Source organism: Hippoglossus hippoglossus, chromosome 20 (genome assembly GCF_009819705.1).
Source record: "Hippoglossus hippoglossus isolate fHipHip1 chromosome 20, fHipHip1.pri, whole genome shotgun sequence".
Classification (NCBI taxonomy): domain Eukaryota; kingdom Metazoa; phylum Chordata; class Actinopteri; order Pleuronectiformes; family Pleuronectidae; genus Hippoglossus; species Hippoglossus hippoglossus.
Genome location: NC_047170.1, coordinates 1,168,800 through 1,194,557, shown reverse-complemented (window position 1 = coordinate 1,194,557; position 25,758 = coordinate 1,168,800). Strand labels below are relative to the sequence as shown.

Genomic DNA, 25,758 nt, shown 5'->3' with positions numbered 1-25,758 from the left:
TGTGTTCCCTTCATACCAAGCCACACATAAAGCCAGTGCCTCTTTTCATTTAAGAGGAAAACGAGACGAGAACAGCGAGGTGGCTTGCCTTTATTCCTGCCCTTAATCCACTGCTAGGGGCTTCTAAGCCTATTAGTGTCTGGAAACTTTAAGACAGAGGCTAAAAGAAGTGGGACCTCAGAGAGACGAGGGTAGGTTTTTCATGTTGTGTGTGGGTGTGTGCTTTCATCTCTTTCTTTATCTTTTACACAGGGGGTGGATGCAATAACGTAAACACCTGGGCAATACAATACAATAGAATACAATAGACCAAGTTTCTGAAATGTCTAATGTTCAGTTTGTGTCACAGTACGAAAAGGTCATTACACATAAATAGCCAGTGTACATTCAGGCACTATGATTTTTGTTACAAACCAAAAACTGAAAAACGAAAGAAAGAAAAAGAAAAAAAAGGATCCTTGCCCTCATCCAAAAGGACACCAGAGTTTGGATTGAATGAATTATGCAATGGGATAGATGAAAAGATTCATGCCATTTGCTTAACTCGCTTGAGTTAAAACATTTGCTTGATGTGATGTTGCGAAAGCCAATCAGTGTTGAGAATGACACTCATGGCAGACAGATCCTGGCACAAATTTGAGCTAGCAGCTCATCAAACTGACCACTGGTCCGGCATACTGGAAACGACACTCATCTGGCTGCAGCTCCTAGAGAAGACAGAAATTCCCAGAGCTGTGTGTGCCGACAGATTGTCTTGTGGACACACACGTGACGCTGCTGATTTCTCCAGTGTTTCTATAACAGGTACAATGAAGCAATCGCAGTCACTTCAGCCAGTAGTCCTCTCCTCTTTTCCAGAGGAGAATGGGTGAGTATTTGAAGGTTCAATCATGTTACTCTGGTGACAGCCAAAGCTTCCTTTTAAGGATCAAGTCATTGTTTTTCTCCTGAGTTCGACAAGAACAAGAGCAACAACATGAAAACAAACAATAGCAAATAGAAGGGGGACATATATGCAGGGGCTGGGGTTATGCCTCTGGCATTAAATGTTAATATCTACCCTGGACTTTATCCAGCTGACCGCTTTTTATGGAGCTACACTTGTTCCATCAATACAAAAATACAGAAATATTAACAGAGCTGGGCCCACCTGTCTTTTTAATGTGATCAATATTGCCATTTACCCTGGCTAATCATCATAAATTAGTATTAATAAGCTTGGTAAGACTGTCAGTTACAATGGTCAGGTTTCCATTATCTAACATATCAAATTCAAATTAAAGCCCTATGAGACAAATTGTGATTTGTGAATATGGGCTATACAAATAAAATTTGATTGATTGATTGAAATTCTAGTGGGACTATTGCAACTCTTACTCTGATTTTGATCAGGTCTGTGATAAATTTAGTCCATATAATGTTAAAAACAATAGCTAAGAAAAGCTAGACATTTTAAGCACTGTAAGCTGAAAGCTCCTGTATCTTGTTCTTTGTAGTTACAACTTATTTTACTCACCTTAAAAACTGACTCAAAAGATTTTGAAACGTTGAAATAAAGTAAATGAGGCACTTCAGTTTAATCTGGGATATCTACTGTGTGGTAAATCTATGGTACAGTACCACAGTTTCAGTGACATCACCATTCCAGATGGAAGATTTGTCAGTACCACAGGACCATATAGTTAGCAATTGCAAGCATACAGCTACAGTAACTTATTGTACATATTATCATTCATAACAGTAGCATTACATTTCTCTATATACTATTGCAGTGTGAGTACAATATTCACATTTAGTGTTTAACTGTTGCTTACAGTAGCAGCTAGTACCATCATCATCTGATGCCTAGGTAAATATAACACTTGTTATGGTTATATATATGTTTGTGTGTGTGTGTGTGTGGTGAATAGGTGCACACAACAGCCACAGCCCTCTGCTAAGCAATATAAGGTTACAAAGACATGAAAAACTTTAGGACTTGTGAATATCCAGACTATAGCCCATTATCTGTTCCTAAGCAACTCCAGAAAATGGTCCAGCTGCTCTCCAAGAGAAATGTGTCATTTGTGCTTATGTAAAGCAAATGTGTCACAGTTCCTGTGACCCTTGTGAGGGGCCAGTTGTTCCCATCCAACCAGGAGCTTTCCCAACTGACGGATGCTTATAAGGGTTTGCAACTTGACCGAGGAATAATTGTTGGCTGGAGTGATTTCCATCATGCCTGTGCTTGACTGAGTAGCATGTCAGGCGACAGTGTGTTAAGTTTGCTAATTTGCTTCAAAATGCATGTGTTACTTTTTGTTGGTGTTTGTAATTTGTTCAGAAGATAGTGTTTGATGTGGTAAACCGTCATTTCTGTGCTGGTTGATGTAACTGTTCGTGAAGTGGCTGTATTTGTTGTCATCGTGTTTTGGTGGTGACTAAAGGTACTCCTCCTTAAAAGTATTCTCAGAAGATTCGTCCATCCAGGATTTTGTGGGCTTATTTTGCGTTTCTTGCAGCACAAAATGCCTGATTTCACAGCAGCTTTTACAAGTGTGATGAGTGTTAGAATGAAGCAATTAAAGGTATTTTGGGGAATAAAGCTTTCACATCATGTTTATGAATGTTATTTGATTATTGATTCCTAAACTACTGACTTTTGATCAGATTGTGTCACCTGCCTGTCTGAACTAACCTGCAGACTGCAGCGTATCAACAGAGGATGTACTTCCTGCGGCAGCTGAAGAAGTTCAACCTGCCAAAGACAATGATGGTGCACTTCTACACCTGCATCATCGAGTCCATCCTCACCTCCTCCATCACCATCTGGTACGCTGCTGCCACTGCCAATGACAAAGGCAGACTGCAGCGTATCATCCGTTCTGCTGAGAAGGTGATTGGCTGCAATCTGCCATCTCTACAGGACCTGTTTGCCTCTAGGACCCTGAGGCGTGCAGGTAAGATTGTGGCCGATCCTTCCCACCCGGGTCACAAACTCTTTGAGGTACTTCCCTCCGGCAGGAGGCTGCGGTCCATCAGGACCAAAACCTCACGCCACAAGACCAGCTTCTTCCCGGCTGCAGTTGGTCTTATCAACAAGGCCCGGGACCCCCACCTGACTTGGACTCTTATCCCGCCCCCACGCCTCAAGTCTGTGTGACATTAACACACATTACATTGCACATTCTCATTGCACTCCTGTTTTGCATTTTACTTAATTTTTTTCTATATATATCTTTTATATCTTTTTATTTTATATTTGTTTTTTCATGTGTGTAGTACTTATTGTGTTTTTATGTTTTATGTTCCTTGTATGCACCTATATACCAAGGCAAATTCCAGGTAGGTGTAAACCTACTTGGCAATAAATACTTCTGATTCTGATTCTGATTGTTTTTTGTCACTCAGCCAGCACTTACCACCGGCGTCTCAGTCAGCACACAGAGATGCTCTGCCTCGGACTCTCCTCAGACACAACATTCTGAGTATACTTAGTTTGTCAGTGTCAACCTGTTGTTTGTAACATTCTACAATACCGCTTTGTCAGCACACTAGAGTTCTGTATTAAAGACTGTGTTGTGCAATTTAGGCTGGTGTGAGCGCGTGTGTGTCTGGGTGGCAGGGCAAGAGAGAGAGAGGAAGAGAGCAGGCAGTGTCAGGAGGCGCTGAATAAAATAATGAATGTGTACAGCTAGGAGAAAAGATTTTCCTCATTTAAGAAAAATATCGATCATATGTGGTGATCAGTGTTGATATTGTGGCAGAGGTTACAAATAAATGAACATTTAAACTGAGCTGTCAGCTATGTCGATGTGTGTGTCGGTGAGTGTGCCTGCGTGCCAACGCGAGAGAGAGAGACAGAGAAAACAGTCAAGCACAGTCAGGATAGACTGAATGAATGAACTAATATATATATATATATATAATTTGATATAATAAATAATTTAATATAATGTATAAATAATAAGCCAAATGGATTCATTTATATAGTTGAGGCGTGCAGATGTAGACAGTGAGGTGTATGGTGACGAAATGACATGAATCTAAGGCAGCACTGGTACTTTTAAAAGGTTTAAAAGTTGAACTAGCCCCGAAACCAGGATTAGCACTGGCCCTGGCACAGCATGAGCTTAGTCTTGTTCCTGGCTAGCTCACATAAGTTTAGAGTGAACATATTGCACTGGCTGAAATTTATGTCTCCTTAAAACAACTAAATAAATCTCAAGAGCATTGAGATCATTTAAATGACAGTTTTGAGTTACAATAGACTTCTACTACCTTTCAGTATCAGCACTTTTGCAAAGTTTTTTATGACATCTGCATTCATTTAATCAAATAAGAGTTGTCGCACAACGTTCCAAGTTTGACAAGACTGATGGATGTACCTCCCTACAGTTTCACCCTGATTAGTGACTTTGGACTCGACACGTTCAATGATATTCTTTTTCAATTCAAAAATTTGCTTTTGTTAAGCTGATTAACACAGTTTGTAATTCAACTGGTGCCACTGTCCACTACAGGGCCTGTCTCCTCATTCCTACTGATCATCACCTGTTCTCTCTGCCAGCAGGATGGATTATTGCCCTGGCCCTGCTCCTCAGTAGATTATGGTCATTTTGAACGGATGCGTTATTGTTGTTGTTGTTGTGGTGGTGAGCAATCTCCACTAAAAGGCCAGTGTTAGGACGATCAATATGTAGGGAGCACACTTGAAGGTCAGACGCTTTAATGAGAAGGCTGTAATTGCGAATATTCATCTTTTGAATGCCCGCCTCTGAGATGAGGTTATCAATTACACATGCACACAGGCATGCACAAGTTCCCACAGATATAAAATGCACAGACTTTGTTGGAAACAACAGGATTCAGGTTTGGAATTAAACTGGGCGAGGCAACATACATTCAGACATTTAGTTTATACAGATGCAGTGCTAAAGAGGGGGCAGTAAGTTCCTGAGTGAGGGTCATTTTGTAAGTGCAATAGATTCAAGAGCTCATGGCACCTTCATATCTCAATATATCACTTTGCTAAATGCAGGCTCAGTAGTTCCTAGTATAGTGTGTGTGTGTGGGTGTGTGGGGGGTGGGGGGGGGGGGGGGTTGGGGGTAAGAGCCTTCAGCTACCAGCCTCCTCTGTGGAGGAACTACACTGTAAAACAATATTTATATAATTTATGGGAAAGTAGCCCCACTGTAAACCAAGGGACAGAAACGTTTAGTGCATTCACATTTTCTCTGTGGAAGAACTGATTTAACTGATTCGATAACTTGTTCATTATACTCACGAAGCAGTGTTGGTGTTTTTGCTGATCTTGAAATAAATAGTCACTTGCCCTGGGTTGATCCAGAGTAATGAGTCACTAAGTCCAGACCTGACTGAAGAGGGTGCTCAACATGGGAGTCTAACACGGACATGATGTCCAAGATATTGGAACTTTATTGTCACTAGTTCTGCTTGATGATAAATGTGACACATATTCTCTATTGTGGCCAAGTGGGGACTGCACACAGGCCAGTCCAGCACCACCACCCTCTTCTTCTGCAGCCATGCACACTGTAAAAAAAAAAAAGTTGAGCCAACTTAAAAAAGTAAAGCAACCAGCTGCAAAGCATTTTTGAGTTTACTCAACTTAAGGGCTTACGTGTTGTGCCAACTTAAAGTAGGAAGTTCGCCCAAAGTGTTATCTTAAGTTTGTCTAACTTAACATTACTATTCAGGTCTACTCATGTATGTAAGTTAAAAGTACCGAAAAAAGAAAATGTACTTATTATTTACACACCAGTATGATAGAAGGATGGGTGAAGTGTTTGAGTCCACAAGACTGTTTTGGTGTTTCAGGGGTAAACAGCGTTGCAGGCAAATTAAATACAATTGAAGTAACTGGCAAAACAGAAAAAAAACTTTCCTCATTACCGCTGCTATGGTGTCATCCAAGTATCCCTAAGGCCCATAAACCTAGTTCGACTTTATGTGCTCTGATTTCCTCCACTGGTGCCGCATTCACATCTGCACACAAGCTCTCGCCCCCTGGGGACGTGTGGAGTGCGTGTTAGCATTGCTACTTCCGCTAGCAGACTATTAGGCTAAAAACATGGTGTAAATTATGTTTCAGGTTGAATTTGAATGTCCGGTCTAAAGGACACTTGGATGACACCACAAGAGCAGCATGGAGGCATTTTATGACTTTTTTTCCGTTTGAAGGAGTCTCCCGGTTACTTCAGTCGCATTGAATTTGGCTGCTACACTGTTTACCCCTGAAACTCCATAAGTGTTTTGTTGACTCAAACAATTCACCCACCCCACCATCAGCATAGTGGTGAGTAAGTAATGAGTGAACTTTCATTTGTCGGTGAATGATCCCTTTAAATTCAAAGATAAAAACATAGATTTGTTTTATGGCAAATTCCTATCAAATGAGTCTGTTTGCTCTCTAACCAGAGATTTACTGGCCTGTTGTATATTCATATTGGCCCAGCAGTCAAAAATGAAAACAACCTTAATGGCATAAACCAAAGTTGTCTTACCAGACATATCTTCAGAAAGTTGTCTGGATTCCTCCCTCAAATAGGAAGGCAGACCTCGGAGGTCATTTCCAAGTGCGCCACGTGATCTGGACAGCTTTATCAACTGTGATGAGTGGGCGTCCAATGATGATAAGAACATTTCCCAGTTCCACTCAAGTAATTCTAAAAAACTGGACAGATCTAAGAGAGGAGACAATGTTCACAGACATGTTAACTAGGGTTGCTGCGTTGATCAAGACAGACATTCTGATCACATTCTCTGCACACATTACATGACAAAGATCAAAATGCATACAAATCTAAGATTAATTTTAAAACAATTTAAAAAATTTCATAAAAACTTAAGCAATTAATTTTGTCAAGTAGTAATACCACAAATAGCTTTTTAACAAAACAAAAAAGACATTCAAAGATGACATATACCCTGGCATGCATAAAAAAGAAACATGACTCAATTAACATCACAAGTTACCATTATTTAACCTTCATTGTTAGTTATTCGTAAGTCAAGAAATAATGTTTTGATCATAATATATAACTTACACAAAAGCCTCACTGCAGCCCTCTCCACAAACTTGACAGGATTTAGGTGGTGAGGGGTTCATTAAAAAAACAATACATCATTATACTGTTCATGCCTCCTTTGTTAACAGTTATTATTATTAAAATTAAAACCATATTTATACATATACAAGGTTATTGTGTTTTATCACAAGGGAAGGAAAGAATCATTACTTTAATGGTCTTACTAGTACCAGAGAGAATAAAGTGTGTATCACAATAAGATGTGGTGTAGAGTACCTGTAGATCAACGTCACATGCACACAGGCTGATGTTAAGTGAACCGTCTGGAAGCTACACAACTGCATTACTCATCTGTAAACCTGGAACTTTAAGTTAGCTCAACATTTTTTTTAAATAGTTGCTCACTCAACTCTGATAACAAAGTTAGAACAACGATTTTGAAGTTGGGCATTTTACAGTGCATTTGTAATGTGTGCACAATGTGGTTTTGCATTTTTCTTGTTGCAATATGCACGGATGTCTCTGGAAAAGATGTCGTCTTGAAAGCAACAGATGGTGCTCCAAAATCTGTTTGTGTGTGGAGTACACAGAGTCCATTTCTTCCCAAAAAGACCTGAATTACTGACTCGTCTGACCTCAATACACATTTCCACTGTTTTATGGTCCATCCCAGATGCCTTCAAGCCCAGAGAAGTCGACGGTGCTTCGGGAGACGGTTAAAATAAGACTTCCTTTTGGCACAGTAAAGTTTGGACGATGTTATGCACTGTAAAGGATGAAATCCAAATCCCTACATATGCTTCTTTGAGGAACACTGTATTTAAACATTTCAATAATTCTCTCACACATTTGTTGGCAAACTGGCGATCCTCGGCCCATCTTTACTCCTAAAGGACTAGGCCTTTCCTGGATGCTGCTTTTGTACCAAATCGTGATTACAATCACCTTTTGACATCAATACTAGTGAGAGTCTCAGTAAAAGTCAATAGGTTCTCACACACCGGTGATCTGCGGCTCCATTCTGCCTTGGTCCATTTCTCCGCCCGTCCGCTGAGATGGGAGATGATGAAGGCGATACGGGTACGGTCGGTGGGAAAAACTGCAGCCTGTAGTTCAAAATGGAGTTCATACTGGGTTAAAAAGGAACGGCAATCACCTGAGTCACCAGAGAATCTCTCCGGACGGGAGAGTCTTAGTGGAAGTCATGGTGGATGAGAAAACTGGAGCATACGAAGCCTCGGCAGCTGTGGAGTGGGAGGCAGCCACGGCAGACGTCGGTCTACTCGCTGCTTCACCGGGAACATGAGTTTCATGGAGTCGGTGAACATGCTTGGTGAGGAAGGTAAGTTGCTCACCAAACGACGTTAGCATCTGGGTATGCTGGTTACTGGTATCTGCAAGGTTTTCCTTCATGCTCCGTAAGGTTTCGTACTAGAACTGGGACCCAATAGCACAACTTGCAGATAGAGTTCAGTTTTCAAAAAGAAGTGGTATTTATTACCAGGCAGGATTCGGTACACAGGGAGTCAAAATCATCAGGCAAAGGTATGCGAAACGTGAGGCAAAAACAAGGTCAAACAATCCAGGCAAACGTGGTCGAGAAAACATGAGACGGACAAGACTTGGTGAGATCGCTGGACCGCTGCGTGCAATATGAGACGAACAGGCACTGGACAAGGGGAAGACACAGACCTTATATACAGACAGACATCAGCTAAACTACACACAGGTGAAACACATTAGAGAGGGGAAGCCAATCTGTGAGACACACGGGGGGGGGGGGGGGGGGGGGGGTGGGTATCAAAATAAAACAGGAAGTGACATAGAACATGCAACAGGAAATGGTGTGAGTGTAACCATGAAACCTAGACCTTCTACAACCACTACGTGTTTCAGCTTCACTGTCCCTGCTGAACGTTAACGCTGGGTGAGACCAGGTCTGCTGCCTTCCTGAACATCCAGCCGGGCCCCATGGATCAGAGCCTCTTCCAGGAGCCAAAACCATGCCTTTTCCTGGTCCAAAGAAACCAGACCAGCATTGAAACCCAAAGAACCAGAGAGTTCCAAAAGATCTCGAATCAGTGATATATTGTCAATAATGGTCCTGCTGGGCCAGTAGGTTTGGGTCCGGTGGATGACCTGGTCCATCACCTTCTTCAGTCTGTTGTGTCGGGGGACACATGACACAAGGAGCTTCTCTTCCAAGCTTCTCCTTCTTCTTCTCCAAGAAATTAATATCTCATCAATACATGTTACTGACTTGACTTCTTCCCCGGAGTCCCTTTGCCTTATCGTCCGCAGATCCAGGGCCGCGGCTGTGGCCACATCGTGGATTATGATGATGGATCGCATATCAGAGATCGTGATCGTAATGGCGGATCCTGTATCGTGTTGGCATCTGATAATGGTGGTGGACCACGATTGAGGTGGCAGCTGCTGGTGGATCCTGATGGCAGCAGTGGACAATGACTGTGGACTATAGTGGCATCCAATCTTGATGGTGGATCATGATCGTGGTGGCTGCTGAACATAGACTATGATTACAACAAGACTGCTTCATATATAATATTTCTCCTCAGATACTCGACCATTACTGACAATAATCCATCAATTCATTGACCTTCAGTTATGCTACAAAGTGTTTATTCTAATCAATGCTGCAAATACCCTTATCTTGCTGATGTTCTCCTTTACACGTGGCATCTATTGCACTTCTGTCCGTCCTGGGAGAGGGATCCCTCACATGTGGCTCTCTCTGAGGTTTCTACCTTCTTTTTACCCTGTTAAAAGGGTTTTTTAGTAGTTTTTCCTTACTCTTGTTGAGGGTTAAGGGCAGAGGATGTCACACCTTGTTAAAGCCCTATGAGACTGTGGAGGTGAGGGGGCTGGGAGAGCACCCTCACCTGCTAGAGAGGATCAATCAGCGCAGGTGAGAGCTGTTAGCTGATTGGTCCTCGTGCTTAAAAGGCAGCGTCTGCACTGCCTCAGGAGGAACCCAGAGACTCAGACCCTGGAGAGACTGACACACTGGAGAGACGCCCGGACTGAGCTGCAAAGCCAGTCTACTTTAAGTTGGTACTTTGAATTTATGTTTATTTGATTAATAAAGATGTATAAGAGGAACACTTCCGTCTCTGGCCGTGTGTGGGAGAGCCCCGTGGCAAGAGCGATTGCCACAGAGACAAATTGTGATTTGTGAATATGGGCTATACAAATAAAATTTGATTGATTGATTGTGCCTTGGAGCCCAGCAGGTTTGCCAGTGCGGCTTTTTGGGATTTGAGGTCTTTAATGCAGCGTTGATTTCCTGTGGACTCTGCAGAACTCTGCAGCTCCACTATTTCCATCTCTAGATCCCTCATAGATTTGGTGTTGTCACGAGAGACATTGAGAGTGTACTGTTGACAAAGCTCCTTGATCACCACTTTCCCACAATCCCACCACTGCTTCAACAATGTAAAATCTCCTCTTCTAGTTCTAAAAACCTTCCAAAAAAATACAAAAGTTTCTTTAAAATTTGTATCTAATAACAGAGCAAAGTTTAAGTGCCAATATGCAGACTTGTGTTTTAATAATTCCAGAGCATTAACACAGTCCAAGCAAACATGGAAGTTTGGAACGGACACTGCACTAAATAATACAAATATGGAAAGGGGAGATAAAACAGAGATCAGTAAGTATCACATGACTCAAATTAGTCATTACGGGGCCTTTTAATTTCATTTTATTATCCATTCTCTATAACCTGAGTCGTGTTTTTACGACATGCTGATGTAGTTTATTGGTGATGAAATTGTGATTTGTTTAGGTTAAATGGTTGTCATGGATGTTTCGCTGAGCTTCTACATATTCTAATCAGGTGTAGCGTGTGTATATTGACAAAACTTCATATTCTATATGGTAATGCATTGTGCCCGAGACCCAGTGGGTTTAGATTCACTGCACAGCAGTACCCACTTACCGTTACACCTACCTCTTCCACATATGTGAATAAAGCCATGAGCCGGATTATGTGTCACTACTATTGTGGTTTATTCTGCTGCACAAAACCTAGCTACTGGCTAACATTTGTGGACCTGTTTGTTTCTGACAGTGCTACACAATTTAACAATTACTCAAATTCACTAAGCATTCTGTGACAATCTGGAACAAATTCCAATTAAAAATAAATGTATTGTCTCTGGCCCACAATCTACTGGCTTAGGAAAAAAATGGGCTGCACCCAAACTTACTTGCAGCCTCTGACATAAAGTAACAAAGACATAGATGTGTCGATGTAGGCTACAACCAAATCTTATTTAACAGAAATTGAAACAGCAAAATGTCAAGGTTTTTTTCTATCACCACACAAATAGCAGCATTTTAGCCAGTAGCATTAGCTTTACCATCTAAAACTCTGCTATGCTATGTTAGATATATTACTGACCTTTTGATATCGATATTTTCCTGGCAAAGTAGCTGGTAACAGAGAAATGTATAGCCTTGTAATATTGTAGGCAAATTAATTAATACACTGTCAACTGTAAAATAAATAAAACAAATTGAGCATTAATTCCATTTTCTGTTTCGTTTTATGGGTAATTTTGTCACTGTCTCCTTATTCTACTGAAGAGAGGAGATGGCTTTCTGTGCAGGCTGTAATTGTGCCGTCAATACCTTGTCAACATGACTGATTTCCATTGTACTGAGAACAATGGCAGCTGATAACAGCCTGTCTACAGTACATTAGAAATTCTGGCCAGGGTAAGACCGGCCTGACACTATTCTGAGCTGGACTGAAGCTGTTTGCTTTCGGACTAGACTCTGCACAGTTCACAGTTCAGTCTGGGTTAGCTTTAAAAGTTCAAAGTCGTGCATATAAATAGCATTTATAAGAGTAAGGGGACAAAAATGCCTTTAAAACACAGTGAGAAGAGAAAGATCTGTAAAGAAAATAATCTTTCATGGTATACACTGGTGGGTATGAATAGTGGGTATGAAAAAATTCACAGAAATTTTCTCCGGATACACCGGCTTCCTTCCACAGACAAAGCACATGCAGCTTGGAAACGCGATCGTCCTCCAACCAGAAGGTCGGCAGTTCAATCCCAGTCTTCCTCATCTGCTTGCTGAAGTGTCCTTGGGCAAGATGCTGAACCCTGAACTGCCCCTCATAGAAAAAAAAGTGCCTGCTAATAGAGCCATTTTATGAAAGTGTGTGTGAAAGGATCAATTTCAAAACTGTACTGTAAAGCGCTTTGAGTGGTCATCAAGACTAGAAAAGCACTATATAAATACAGACCATTTACCATAACACATCTGATAGTCATCCAAAAACCATAGAACCACAGTTACAGTCCGACACACAGGCGTCTTTCGTTATGATGTCTCTGACTTTCACTGCCAACCGAGGTGGTGGTTCAGAACTGCTATCTTTCATCAGCAATGGGAGCTGACAGAAATAGGGAACACATTTTGAGTGATAATGTGGATGAACACTCTGTACCTGTCCATCGCAACATTCGCTCCCTCTCTCCCTCCTCTCTGGCCTCCTCTGTTTTGTCAGCCCTCCCTTCAACTGACTCTTTCTCACTCATGCATCCTAACTCTGCCACAGACACTCTCCTTTCTACTCTGTCCTCCTCTCTTGATTCTTTCTGTCCTCTTACGTCACGACAGGTCCGCAAGTCCTCCCCAGCTCCGTGGTTGTCTGACTCGGTGCGCGCCGACAGAGCCACTATGCGAGCATCAGAAAGGAAATAGCAAAAATCGAGACACCCTGACGACCTGCTCACTTATCAGTCTCTTCTCTCCTCTTTCTCTGCCTCTATTTCCACAGCCAAAAGCACTTTTTACCAAACGAGAATTCATCCTCATTTTCTAACCCCAAACAACTCTTCTCCATATTTTCCAACCTCCTTGACCCCCCAGTCCCCCTCCTCCTTCCACCCTTCTACCAAGCCACTTTGTCAACTACTTTACAAAAAAGATAGATGACATACGCTCCTCATTTTCTAATCCACCTTCTGTAACTACATTTCCATCAACTTCATCTTCATCCCCTTCGCTTTCCTCTTTCACCCCCCTGTCTCCCAATCAAGTTCTTACCTTGGTAACCTCCGCCCGCCCAACCACCTGTCCCCTTGACCGCATCCCATCTCATATTCTCTATTGCTCCTGATCTTCTTCCTTTTCTCACCCATCTTATCAAAACTTCCCTGTCAACTGGCAGTTTCCCTAACTCTCTGAAGGAGGCAAGAGTTAACCCTCTCCTGATGAAACCCACCCTCAACCCGTCTGTAGTCATCAACTACAGACCTGTCTCTCTTCTTCCCTTTCTTTCCAAAACTCTCGAGCGAGCTATCTTTAATCAACTCTCCTCCTATCTTCACCAGAACAACCTTCTTGATCCTCACCAGTCTGGTTCCAAGGCAGGCCACTCAACTGAGACTGCCCTCCTTGCTGTCTCTGAGCAACTTCACACTGTTAGAGCAGCCTCTCTCTCCTCTGTCCTTATCCTTCTAGACCCATCGGCTGCATTTGACACAGTGAACTACCAGATCCTTATTTCCACCCTTCAGGATCTGGGTGTCTCAGGCTCTGCTCTCTCCCTGATCTCATCCTAACTCAATGGCCGCTTACTGGGTAACTTGGAGAGGATCTGTGTCAGAATCTTGTCCTCTCACTACTGGGGTCCCTCAAGGTTCCGTCCTGGGTCCCCTCCTCTTCTCTCTGTACTCCAACTCTCTCGGCTGTGTCATTCACTCACATGGCTTTTCCTACCATAGCTTTGCTGATGACACCCAACTAATCCTCTCTTTTCCCCAATCTGAAACACAGGTAGCAGCACGAATCTCTGCCTGTCTGACTGACATCTGTCAGTGGATGTCCGCACACCACCTGAAAATTAACCTTGATAAGACCGAACTACTTTTCCTTCCAAGGAAAGGCTCTCCCACCCACGACCTGACTATTACCTTTGACAACTCCGTGTTAGCCCCTACCCAGACTGCTCGGAACCTGGGTGTGACACTCGAGAGTCAACTCTCCCTCACTGCCAATATTACTGCAACAACACGGTCCTGTAGATACAAGCTGCTCAGCATCAGGAGAATACGTCCCCTTCTCACTCAGAAGGCGGTGCAGGTTCTGGTCCAGGCCCTGGTCATCTCACGCCTAGACTATTGCAACTCCCTCCTGCCTGGTCTACCTGCTAGTGCCATCCGACCTCTGCAGCTCATCCAGAATGTAGCAGCTTGACTGGTCTTTAACCTACCTAAACCTCACACTACTCCGCTCCTCCACTCCCTTCACTGGTAACCAGTGGCTGCCCGCATCTGTTTCAAAACATTCGTACTTGCGTACCGTGCTGCGAACGGATCGGGTCCAGTCTACATCCAGGACATGGTCAAACCTTACACCCCAGCCCGTTCACTCCGCTCTGCATCTGCCAATCGGCTTGCTGCTCCCTCACTGCGAGCTAAACACTCAACAAAATCGCGACTGTTTGCTGTCCTGGCTCATAAATGGTGGAACGAGCTCAGGACAGCAGAAAGTCTATACATCTTCCTCCGCAAACTAAAAACACATCTCTTCCGACTATACCTTGAATAACATTTTTTAAACAATGTTTAAACAAAAAAATTTGTAGCACTTAAATGGCACTTACTTATAGCACTTTGTAGTTTGACTTTCTTGAAGAAACTTGCACTTTCTTGATTCTTGTTGTTCTGGGTTTGTACCATCATGGTTGAATGCAGTTATTGTAAGTCGCTTTGGATAAAAGTGTCAGCTAAATGAAATGGAATGTAATGTAACATCTTCCCTGACAAACACTGTTCAACACTAAACTATTAGCTTTCAAATTTTAATGAACACTTGGGAATGGGAACAGAATCGTTTGAACTTTCTAATCACATTTTGCTGTGTGGCTGCAGCTGTAGTGTTAATACTCAGCCAGGTTTTCAGTGGAAAAGCTCTAAAAATCCACTGTGCACGACCTGCAGCTGCAAACAGCAGACAGACAATTAGCTGCCAAAAGTAATTTAGCGGTTAGGAGACAGATAGTTTTTCCTCAGGTGTTAGTAGAGACCCAAAACTGAGCTAGAACAGAATGAATGTTGGACCTACAGTCACCGAGTGGATCCAAACACAACTCCAAATATATTGTAAGAGTTGGTGATATACCAATGTTTTGTTCCCAGTTTGGTTGGTTCTGCTGCCCTCAGGTGGACCACAAAAAAGTGTGGTTTGTAACGACGGGCTCGCCGTTACTAAAAACTTGTTTAGTTGTCTTACCTTCATTAAATTATTTCTCTTGATATGCCTACTTGGCACACAATTTCATAGATAATTGGTGAAAGGTAAATTAACATACACAGTATTTTAGTATAAGAATATATATTTATTGCTTGTTGGATTTGTTGGTTGCATACTGCAGGTCGCGGAGTATGAGGTCACAGCGGGAGATGGTATGTAAAATACCAAGTGTGCACATTGATTAAGTATTCAATGTAGCAAAATGTTGGTGAATCGTTAACTACGGGAGACTCACACTATAAAGTGACCGGTATTCAGTTGCTAACTTACCTCTGTCTGCTCTCCTTTCTCCCTGGCTGTTCGGGCCAAATACCCTTTTAACAGTTCCGGGAGGATAAAACTAACAAGGAAGTGGGCAGGGGGAGGTTTGTTCAACCTAGTCAAATTTTTGTATAATATTTAATATTATTTATTCGGGATGGTTTGGTGGGTAAATATTTATTAATTTTACATGTATATTTTTGATAATGGTTTTATATCGTATATTTATAATGGGGATTCTGTGTGGGGTTCTTGAAAGATGGTATGTGTCGGCTGAATCAATTGACAGCCATCTCTATATAAGCCAGCCAGTCTGAGAATGGGGGTGGATGCTGTATCACCTTCGCACTAGGGTGAATAAAACTGCTTCAAGCCTGAACCAAACGGTTTTCCTCTCTGGGCGCCTCAACCGCTCGGGCCGGTTAACAAGGTTTAACAAAGTAGAATTTTAATATTCACACAATGCCCCAGTATTTCATGTTAGTTTCCCAAGCTTGTAGACTGCGTTCCATTTTACTCTCTTCTCATTTCAATAAGGAAAGAGAGAATCACACAAATTGAATGGTAACAAAATGAAAAACAATAAATGTGAAAGCAGAGCTACAGAGTGACGTCATGTTGATTCCCCACTACTGAGAGGCAAATAGCTGTTGGTGTTTTCTGTTGATCATCAAGGGAGAAGTGCTTTCTGCTGGTTGTTTGATTCAGCTGAACACAAAGAGACACAGAGAATACCAAGAAGACAGAATAGGGAATATTTATATACTTGGAAGGAGCATTGAAAATGTAAGACTTTTGATAGCTATAATGTTCATTGTATCACAAAAGAAGTTGAGAGGCTTACTTCAACCATTTTGGTATTTTCCTCCCTCCACAAAGAAATGTAAAGTAATTCAAATTCCTTGTGGGAGGCATGTGTGGGAAGATAGGGGGAGATAGAGAGACAGTGTGTGTGTGGGTGTGTGTGTGAGTGGGTGTGGGTGTGTGTGTGTACACATGTGCAATTCTCACAAATGTGTGTGTGTGCTTTGCAATTAATTTCTGTGATTTCCTACCAGTCCTTTTACAGGCTTTTTAAATGTCATCCGCTGCCATGATTGACATGCAAATTTGTGGCTGGCAGAGGGGCTAAATGGGAAGGCAGGTTGAGTGAACCAGATAAGGGTATTGTTTCCCAGCTATGGGCTTAGGGAGGCAAAGGACGCGGTTTAAGGAGGAGGTTAACCCCTGCCATGCCACCCACAATGCACTGGGGTTAGTTACATTACATTGACTGTTGGCTTTTAATTGTTGAGCTCAGCGGTTATGATGGAGGATCCTCCCAGATTTGCTCAACAACTTCAGGGGTGGCAGTCACTTAACCTACAATTAAACCATACACTGCATTAAAGGAACAATTTATTGATTTTTAACTTTACAGTCATTGGATGGTATTTGCAAACCAGTCATAAGCTACTTGTTTAATTTCTGCCATCCACTTACCTAAAGAGGAACTGAAAAAGCACTGTTCTGAGATTCCAATGTGCTGTAAAAGGTGACCGCTTTTACATTCATAGAGGAAGACAACACAGGAAGAGGGAGATGCAGAATGTGTGCGGGCCAACACATATGAGAAGTGAGTGATGACAATTCTATCCATTATGTATACCACTTGAAATGCTTTCAGAGATGTACTGGACTCTGCAGTTCCTCCGTATTTTCTCTACGCAAATGTCTGAGTGAGACGCTCCACAGTTTCTATGTTATAGTCTCCAATTCACCTAACCCCCATGTTAGGGGGGCATGTTTTTGGACTGAGAGGATGCAGGATTATCCAGAGAAAACCCACACAGACAAGGGGAAGACATGAAAAATCCATGTAGTAAAAAAACCTGGGAATCAACCTTCTTTGTGTGAGGCAGCAGTGCTAACCACTGCATCACCGTGCCATAAAATAGTTTCCTCATTGTGTGATTTAAATTGTAAATTTTGTATGTATTTATATTTTTCATCGATATCATCAATTATCACATATACTATACATTTAGTTATAGTGCATTTATATTATGAGCATATAGAGTAATATACATACAAGTTATAGATATTATTTATGTGAATTTTGATTTGATTTGAAAGTTTAAGAAATCAAACAATTTGGGATTTGGGAAAAAGACAGGAGAATAATAACAATCCCACCAAATGACTGATTGTTGTGATGCGTGAATGACCCTTAATACTGCTGTGTGATTCATAGCAGCATTTTCATTTTGAATGTGATTCAAACACATCAGATCATGTCTCATCGGCAGCCCGGTCGGATGTCACCATCATTTCCACTTGATAAAGATGCTCCTGGTGTCCAAATCCCTGCGAGCAATGCATTTAGTGCACACTTAGGAAGTTACTTCCCAACACCATGTGAGCCTCAGGTAGGGACACCTGATGCCAGTGGCTCTCCTGTAGATTTGACTCAAACCTGATAATTCAAGTTGTGTCAACCTTCCTTGTCATTGGTGAGTCCTCCTCAAACAGTTCTACAACATACTATCACTTCTGTATTGTTATTATGTGTGCTGGGCATTGTGTGCAGAGATTTTTATATTGTGCAGAGTGATGTTGCGTTCATCCTACCTTGTTTATCTGCATCGAATATTTTATAGTCGATGTTTTTCATAAAATAAAACTGAATTTGGTTTATGTTCACAGGTTCACGTGTGTGGTTCATATACAAGGGTGAAATATTCACTTGATTGGTGTTTTTTTTTTTCATACATTGCATGTCGGCTATTTGAGTGGCGGTCTAAGCAATAGACACAATGTTCTGACTCAAGTTCACAACTTTTCTCAGTAAATGGTTTGACCCAGTTTCCAACTGCTACTGTACTTTATCCGAGCACATAGAGTTAGACATGTTAAACTCAGTCCACAGACTGAAGGTGTGCTGCCTCTCCCCCACTGACTGCTACAGAGCGCTGGCTACCTGTTTATTTATTTTTTTATTAATATTGAACGTATCACTTTGCACCAAACCCAACACTGTACTTCCCTGGGCCATTAGAAATACACATACCAAGTGTGAAGATGATTAGATGAACAGTTTACAATATATGTGTTCCCCAAACAGTGACTTCACTTTTATTACTTGAAATGATGAGTTGACTAAATGTGCAACTGATCATTCAACACTCATTCGAAATATTCTATTTGCCATTCCATTCATTTTAGTGTGCAGAATATTTGGGTTAAAATTCTTCACAAATGCTATTTTTAAGGGATTCAGAGAGAAATTAGTAAAGATTCACAAGGTTCACTCTTCTCTCTGATTGACAAATTAAACTTCAAACCAGGCCACAATGAAGAAAGTGCATTCAGAAAGTATTCACATCCTTTCTATCATGTTGATGTCAAAGTGTTTAAATGTATTTAAATTGTCAAACATAATTGGATTGGAAAGCTGTTTTGAATCTAGCCATAATGTGTGAATTGACTCTAATTGCTCTAACGACAGGAGAGCTCTTGAATGAAGGAAACTCACTAACTGATCTGTTGACAGATATGTTGTTTTAAGAGCTAAATGATTCAATGTTCCAATTTGAGCCTTTTTCACTCGACTAAAAATAACTTTCTTTAATCATTGTTATTCTTCTTACTATCGTTATTTAACAAGACTAGTGCACTGAAAACATGTCTGTATTGGTCATAGTTTCTGAATATAAAATGTCAGCCAGTAAACACAGACACACACACACACACACACACACACAGAAACCAGAAGTAAAAAAAAAAAGAAGAATATCTTGCACTTTTGGTCAGGCCTAAAAGTACTAGTTCGATAGCAGATGTTCAGAGTGCAGCTCTGCTAAGAGGCTTTTCATTGATCTGACTGCCGCATCTTGAAAGAAAGAAGATGTTGATGTTAGCTTCTGATGGGGGAAGCAGAGACGGCAGAACAAGGGGAGATAGTAAAAGTGGCATCATTCTGGAGCTGAAAAGGAGATCTGACAGCCAGAGTAAAAGGATGGGTTTTCTCTGTCTGTTGGCCTTAGCAAAATGTCAACTCTTTATTAATGCAAGAAAAGAATCCATTAGTCACCTGCCCAGTGTCTTTGATTCTAAAGGTGTTATCCATGTTTTTTTATCTAAGCCTCCACCAAGGCCAGAAACTGGAAACCAGACCAATATTTGAACTACGATGATTATTTGACTCGCTCCCCATTAAAACCACCAACATGTGCGAAGAACTTGTTAAAATGGGTGTTATCGAATTAAAAAGTACAGCCTGTTACACATCTCAGACCTTTCCAGAAATCAGTCATTGTAGATAATTTTGGCAAAATTGTCCTTCCATATGTTTGGTTGAATATGTATTTTCTTTTAGTAATTTATCCTTAAGGTTTATGGTTAAACTGTAAAATATCAGTTGAGTTTAAGTAATGATATTTTAGGAATTACTGTAACATTTTCAATAAAAATAAGAATTGGCCAATATATGGTATCAGCATCGGGCCCCCATCACCATATAATTTGGGCTCTAGAAACAATGCCTGTGTGTTGCATAAAGCAGAGCATAAATGGCAATGACTTGTAAAAATACTTTTTCTCTTTACATTTCTTTCCTCCTCCCATCTGTGTCACATGGGGGTGAAATAAAGGAAATGCATGCACATGACACAATGTCCCACTTAGATGTTCACAAGCAGAATCACATTTCACACTTTCTACTTCAAAGGTAAAGAAGCACATTTCCCACGTGTGAAACCATTCTTACAACCCAGGCAGCATGCTCCTTGCATAGTGAATATGAATGTTAACTACCCCAGCTGTCACTGTTAATGCAATAACATGGTAGAAGAATGTATAGTAGCTCAGTCGTCCACCCACCGATATGGCTGCTGTAAGAGTTGCATGTCGATTTCTAAAGCAGACACTTGTCAGACATGTACTAAGATCCTGATCTACTAAGATCCCAAATAAAATGTGCAAAATTCTGTGTGCATTATAACAGATTGCACATTTGGTTGGTGGGCGTTTTGCGGGTGATCTACTAAAAATAATTGCGTAAATGATAACAGGTGCAAACATGGTACAGGCAGTAGTATTTAAATGAGTTTACTGTTACTGGTTTCCGCTATGGAGCATTACGGAGAGCAGAGTGAACACAAGCGCAAAGCGAAATTAAAGAATAAAACAAAAAGACCAACTGATGAAATTAATAGAAGCTGGCAGGACATAAGAAGAAGAACAAAAGAAAAAACTCATAATAAAACCTCGGCGATTAATACAGGTGGGGGGCCAATGGAAGAGATATTGAGCAGCAGGTGCAGTTCACTTTCTGCGATGAGCAAGAAAAAACCTGTTCTCTCCATCTTCTTCCATGCCGTCCTCGCCACAATAACTGCAGCCATCTGTGCGCAATGCTGTGGCGATAAGCACCTACCTTTCAAACGTACTCAATTTAGACGCAGTCACAATCACGGCAATTATTTTCAGGCTTTGTGAATCACAGTGCGTGTGCTAAGTTAAAGCATTTGCATCTACTCCTCCCAATATTTTGCGCACTCCGGTAGACATGCCCGATGATGCATATTCATTAAGGCAGACGTACTAAATGGACAGCGCATGTTATTCTGCACGCAATCCTCAGTGCGCACCATTAGTAGATCAGCTTGTACACATTTTTAGACGTGCAAACCTTTAGTAGAACAGGCCCTAAGTGTCTAAATGACGCCTGTGAGGAGTGACTAATCTGATTACCTGTGAACTCATTTGCGTCTCCACCCAGTGACTCTTCCCCTAACCCAATCAAAGGCCCACTGAGCCTCACCAGACCACACTGAGCACACTGGCCGGTCTGACTTCTGACTGAGACAACACGAAATATCCACTGATACTTGGCAAACACACACAACATTGTTCTTGTCAGTTCATGAAGCACATTTCAAATTTGAATCTTTCAGTCATTACCCAAATTATTTAGCTGACATCCAGTACAACAGTGATATTACAGTGAGTACCACTATCGGAGGTATCGTTTGATCGAATGCTACAGACAATCATTAAAATATTACAAAGGTACTGTGTTAAATTTGTTTATACATGAGCTTTATATACATGCAGAAATAAAGCAGAAAAAGTGTCTTTTTTTCCATTCCAGGTGAATGTATTTGCGACTGTATAGAAAAAGACAACATGCTTAGTGTGCTCTTTTCAGTAGCACTGTGGCATTCAGCGGCAGAGCACTGCTTTTCAATGTAAAGACATTTAGAAGTCAATGTCATCTCGTCTATTCAACTCACATTCACAAAAGAAGCAGGCACATATCCAAATCTTACTTGATAATCCCTGCTCCAGGAACTTGTGTAATGTGACTTCAATCTCAGCGTCTTTTCTCAAAGTCGCCTGTGTTTTCCACGTGGGCGTCCATTTTGTCTTTGACATCTCCCTTTGGAGTTGTTCGTCTCTCCCTCTGACAGGGTTAATGAGATGGTAACACAGAGGCCAGCCGCCATGCTACTGTTCCTTATTTATGCTAAATCTTAATGTACTCAGTGTGCCCGGGCATTATTTAACACTGTGCCCTTGGGCTGCTGCTGCATCTTTATTCAATCCACAAAGGTGGCAGGAGGTCAGGGACTGTACTAAGCTTCTGAGTCACACAGTGAGCCGAGACAAACACTCCTGCATCTCCTCTGTGCATTGTTGTCATCTGTCCTCCTCCCTCGCTTCTCACTCCATTTTCTGCCTCTCCTCATTCAGATAGCGGCTGATATGGTGTGATTAATGAGGGCAGGCCTCTGGCCAAGAATGAGAACATGTGCCTTTGATTTATTCTTTTTTATTCTTTTCATCTAGTTTGGTGTGTGTGTGTGTGTGTGTGTGTGTGTGTGTGTGTTGTTGCACAGGCGTTGTATGGTTGTGTAGCCGGTTGTTGGGTACAGGTTCAGGTAAGAATTTGGTTTAGGATTAGGGGAAGGCATTAATTTGTTATGGTCATTTGCTAGGGAATGCATTATGTTAATGATATATGATTTTGTGTGTGTGTGTGTGTGTGTGTGTGAGTTATTAAAGGTAAACACGAAGGGTTGTGTGCTCTGCACTTGGAGAAGAGGATTACAGGCTGTGATTATTGAGATGGACAAATCTTGGTAGCAGAGTGGTTGATCTGATTTAAGCAAGCATCCCTCTTTTCTTCCATTCTCTAGTGGCCTACTCCTTCTTTACCGTCCATTGTAATTATGGTCATGGATTATATACTTAGTGATTTAAGAGGGCCTTGCAGTGTGTCAATCATTAGACAAAATAAACCCTGGTGTTGTTCAAAATTGGTTCCTGGTCTTCCTGATCCTGAAGAAAATGTAATATTTGTCTCAAAAATGGTTTTAGAGTAGTTTAAGATTGTTTGGGTACCGAGCCCAGATCCAGCCCAAAACCTCCTTAAATTCTCACCCAGGTCCATAAAATGGACCAAGGCCTATGTCCTTTCAAACAATATGCCAACACCAATGCACATCTGGTTTTTGCATCTGATCGGAAATGGCTACGAATTACTTTGTAATCTTTTCCACCAGTCTTGTCCACATGTATTTAGATTCTGCTGACTGATGAGCACAGCCTGTACCCAATGGGAATGGGCGGATGGAGCAGATCTGTGGCTATCTTTGATATCAGTATGGTTTTTCATTGCAAGTGTCTGATGGGGTTATAGCATTAAGATAGTCTAAGTAGAAAGGTCAAACTGTAAATGATTTCCTACAATGGTTGAAGGAGGTGCCGTCTTTCATACCTTTGGAAAAACTAAGATACAAAATAAATAAAAATTCTGAACAAAACATGTATTATTTACGGTGCATGGTATAGGTTATACCAAGTTTTTATTTGTATGCTTTCATTTGAGAACAGCGGCTCTACTACAACGGCTCTACTCCGAGAGATGGAAATGATATCGGAGCTCCTTATCATATCTATTTATTAAAATGATGCCTGTAAACATTTCAGAATGTTTTAATAAACAAAAATACAAGGTGTGTATTAGGTATCGGCCTTGGTAAAAACCAATTAACTTTTCTAACGGATTTGATTAAGGAGGAAGATCCAGGAATGTTTAGTCGCTTTGTTTGATATTGTTAGATAGGGCGTCTTTACACATTTTTTTAAATTCTCAAAAATAATTCAGAGAGCGTGATGAAAAAAATAGAGCACGCTATGAGGACTGTGCAATTTGGTCAAGCTTTATTGAATTTCGGACACTGTTGTGCCTTACTGAGTGCAATTCTTTGTAAGATCGTACAGGGAACATGAATGTCTGAATGAAACTTCATGGCAATCCATTCAGCAGTAGCTGAGATTTGGTTTTGTGTATTTTAGCCCCTATCAATAGGACAGGCCTAAGTGTGGAATAGGGAAAGAGAGCAGGGAAGACAAAAAGCAAAGGGTACAAACTATAAACCTACAGCGGCTGCAGAGGACCTGCTCAACCAGGTGAGCTCCTGGATGACTCACTGAGATACTCAATTGTGTGGATCAACACACACTGACATTTCCATCCATGGCTAAAAAGCTCACAGCATTCTAGGCTGTAGCTGTCACAGTATTTTTCTCTGGACCTGCGGCTCAGCCCATCGGGACCTGCTACCATCAAGATAAAATACAAGTATGTCTATACAACTGCAACTAAATAACTTTAGAATATGACAGACAAAGTAAATATTAATAACGATAATGTATGTTTCTTGTGGCCTATTGATTTGGTAGACACCCTGAGGATGATAGTAAAATATAACAGTTTATAATGTCAAATTAATTGGAGTGTTGAGTTTATATTGCATGAATTATGCACACCATGGAAAACACTTCAATAAAGCATTAGCCAAAGGTCACCTGCTATAATCTGTCATTGTTCTAATCACGCTATCATCACAATAACAATATCTAATGCAGGAGGCATCCGTAAACTACTGGTAAATAAAACATTTACAACCTTTGTGGATGCTGATGTTTGCTGATGTCACTCCAGGGCCTTCACTGACATTCATTACAATATTTCCCTGTGCAGTGCTGCTCTCAATTTGCTTATGTGTTCAGTTTTGCAGCGATACCGACTTTCTCATCTTCCATCGTAATTCCGAGGACACCAAACAATTCTCATTGACATCATATTTTCATGATTGCAGCCAACACAAGTCGGTGGATTTGAAATTAAGTTCTCCCAATGCTACACACTGCAGACTTGATCTAATCATCTGGCATTAGCAATTGTGTTCCTTTACGCTGTTTCCGACCCTAATATCCTAATGTTATGGAAATTGATAATTATTCTGTCGTACACACAGCTTCAAGCGGACACGGCTTTATTGAATATCTGAGAGGGATGTGGATATCTTTCACAAACAATTTGCCTACTATTGCCTTTTCCCCTGCTCAGATGGGTTGTGTGAGCCAGAACAGAGATGAGATGGAAATGTTGCAGTATTAGATTTGTAAAGCAGAAAACTCACGATGCCACATTAAGGGTCTGGGAGGTGGCTGAAAGTTGATTTGTGTCACTCTGAGTTGACCTCATGTCACAATGCTGAGCAGTATATGGCGGTCCCTGACCTGCAAATTGAGCAAATAACACCTTTTATCACTGCAGAGCGTCATGCAGTCATGTCTCATGGGAGAGGAGCAGAGTACTCAGGAGAATTCATTAAAATTGCTGGATTCAGAAATACCACATTCATAGACTTTTGAAAATGATTTGTATAGTTCATGGATATTGTTCACAAAGCATGAATCACAAAGAAGAGTAACATTTTATTTGTGTCTTTTTCTCCTTTTTTTTAATGCATTCTTTGTCGGACTGTTTAACCAAATAAATATGTATTGCAGCAGCACAAATTCAAACCAGCAGCAGCAAGTATCCTTGACAGTCGGTCCATCCATCCAACATGTTGACCCTGACCATTTCATTTTGGTATTTCCAATCTTTTTTCCTCTATGGTGGAATTCATTTTAAGGTCCTCTAATGCAGTAAACACACAGACTCTGCAGTTGCCTTCACCTCTACACGGCTCTTTGTTTTGATTTACCTGCACTTACCTTCAGATAGACACAGTTGGAGGCTAGTTGGTGAGCAAAGTGGAGCTATGTTAATAGATTCAGATTCATTTACATACAAGCTTTTTTCAAGTTTGAGCTATGTAAATTTGA

At 41.2% G+C, this 25,758-nt stretch overlaps 1 pseudogene; it reads left to right on the top strand.

Annotated features, from left to right (window-relative positions):
* Positions 1-12,774, top strand: part of LOC117754244 — a 41,196-nt pseudogene extending 28,422 nt beyond the window's left edge.
* The last annotated feature ends 12,984 nt before the right edge of the window (positions 12,775-25,758 follow it).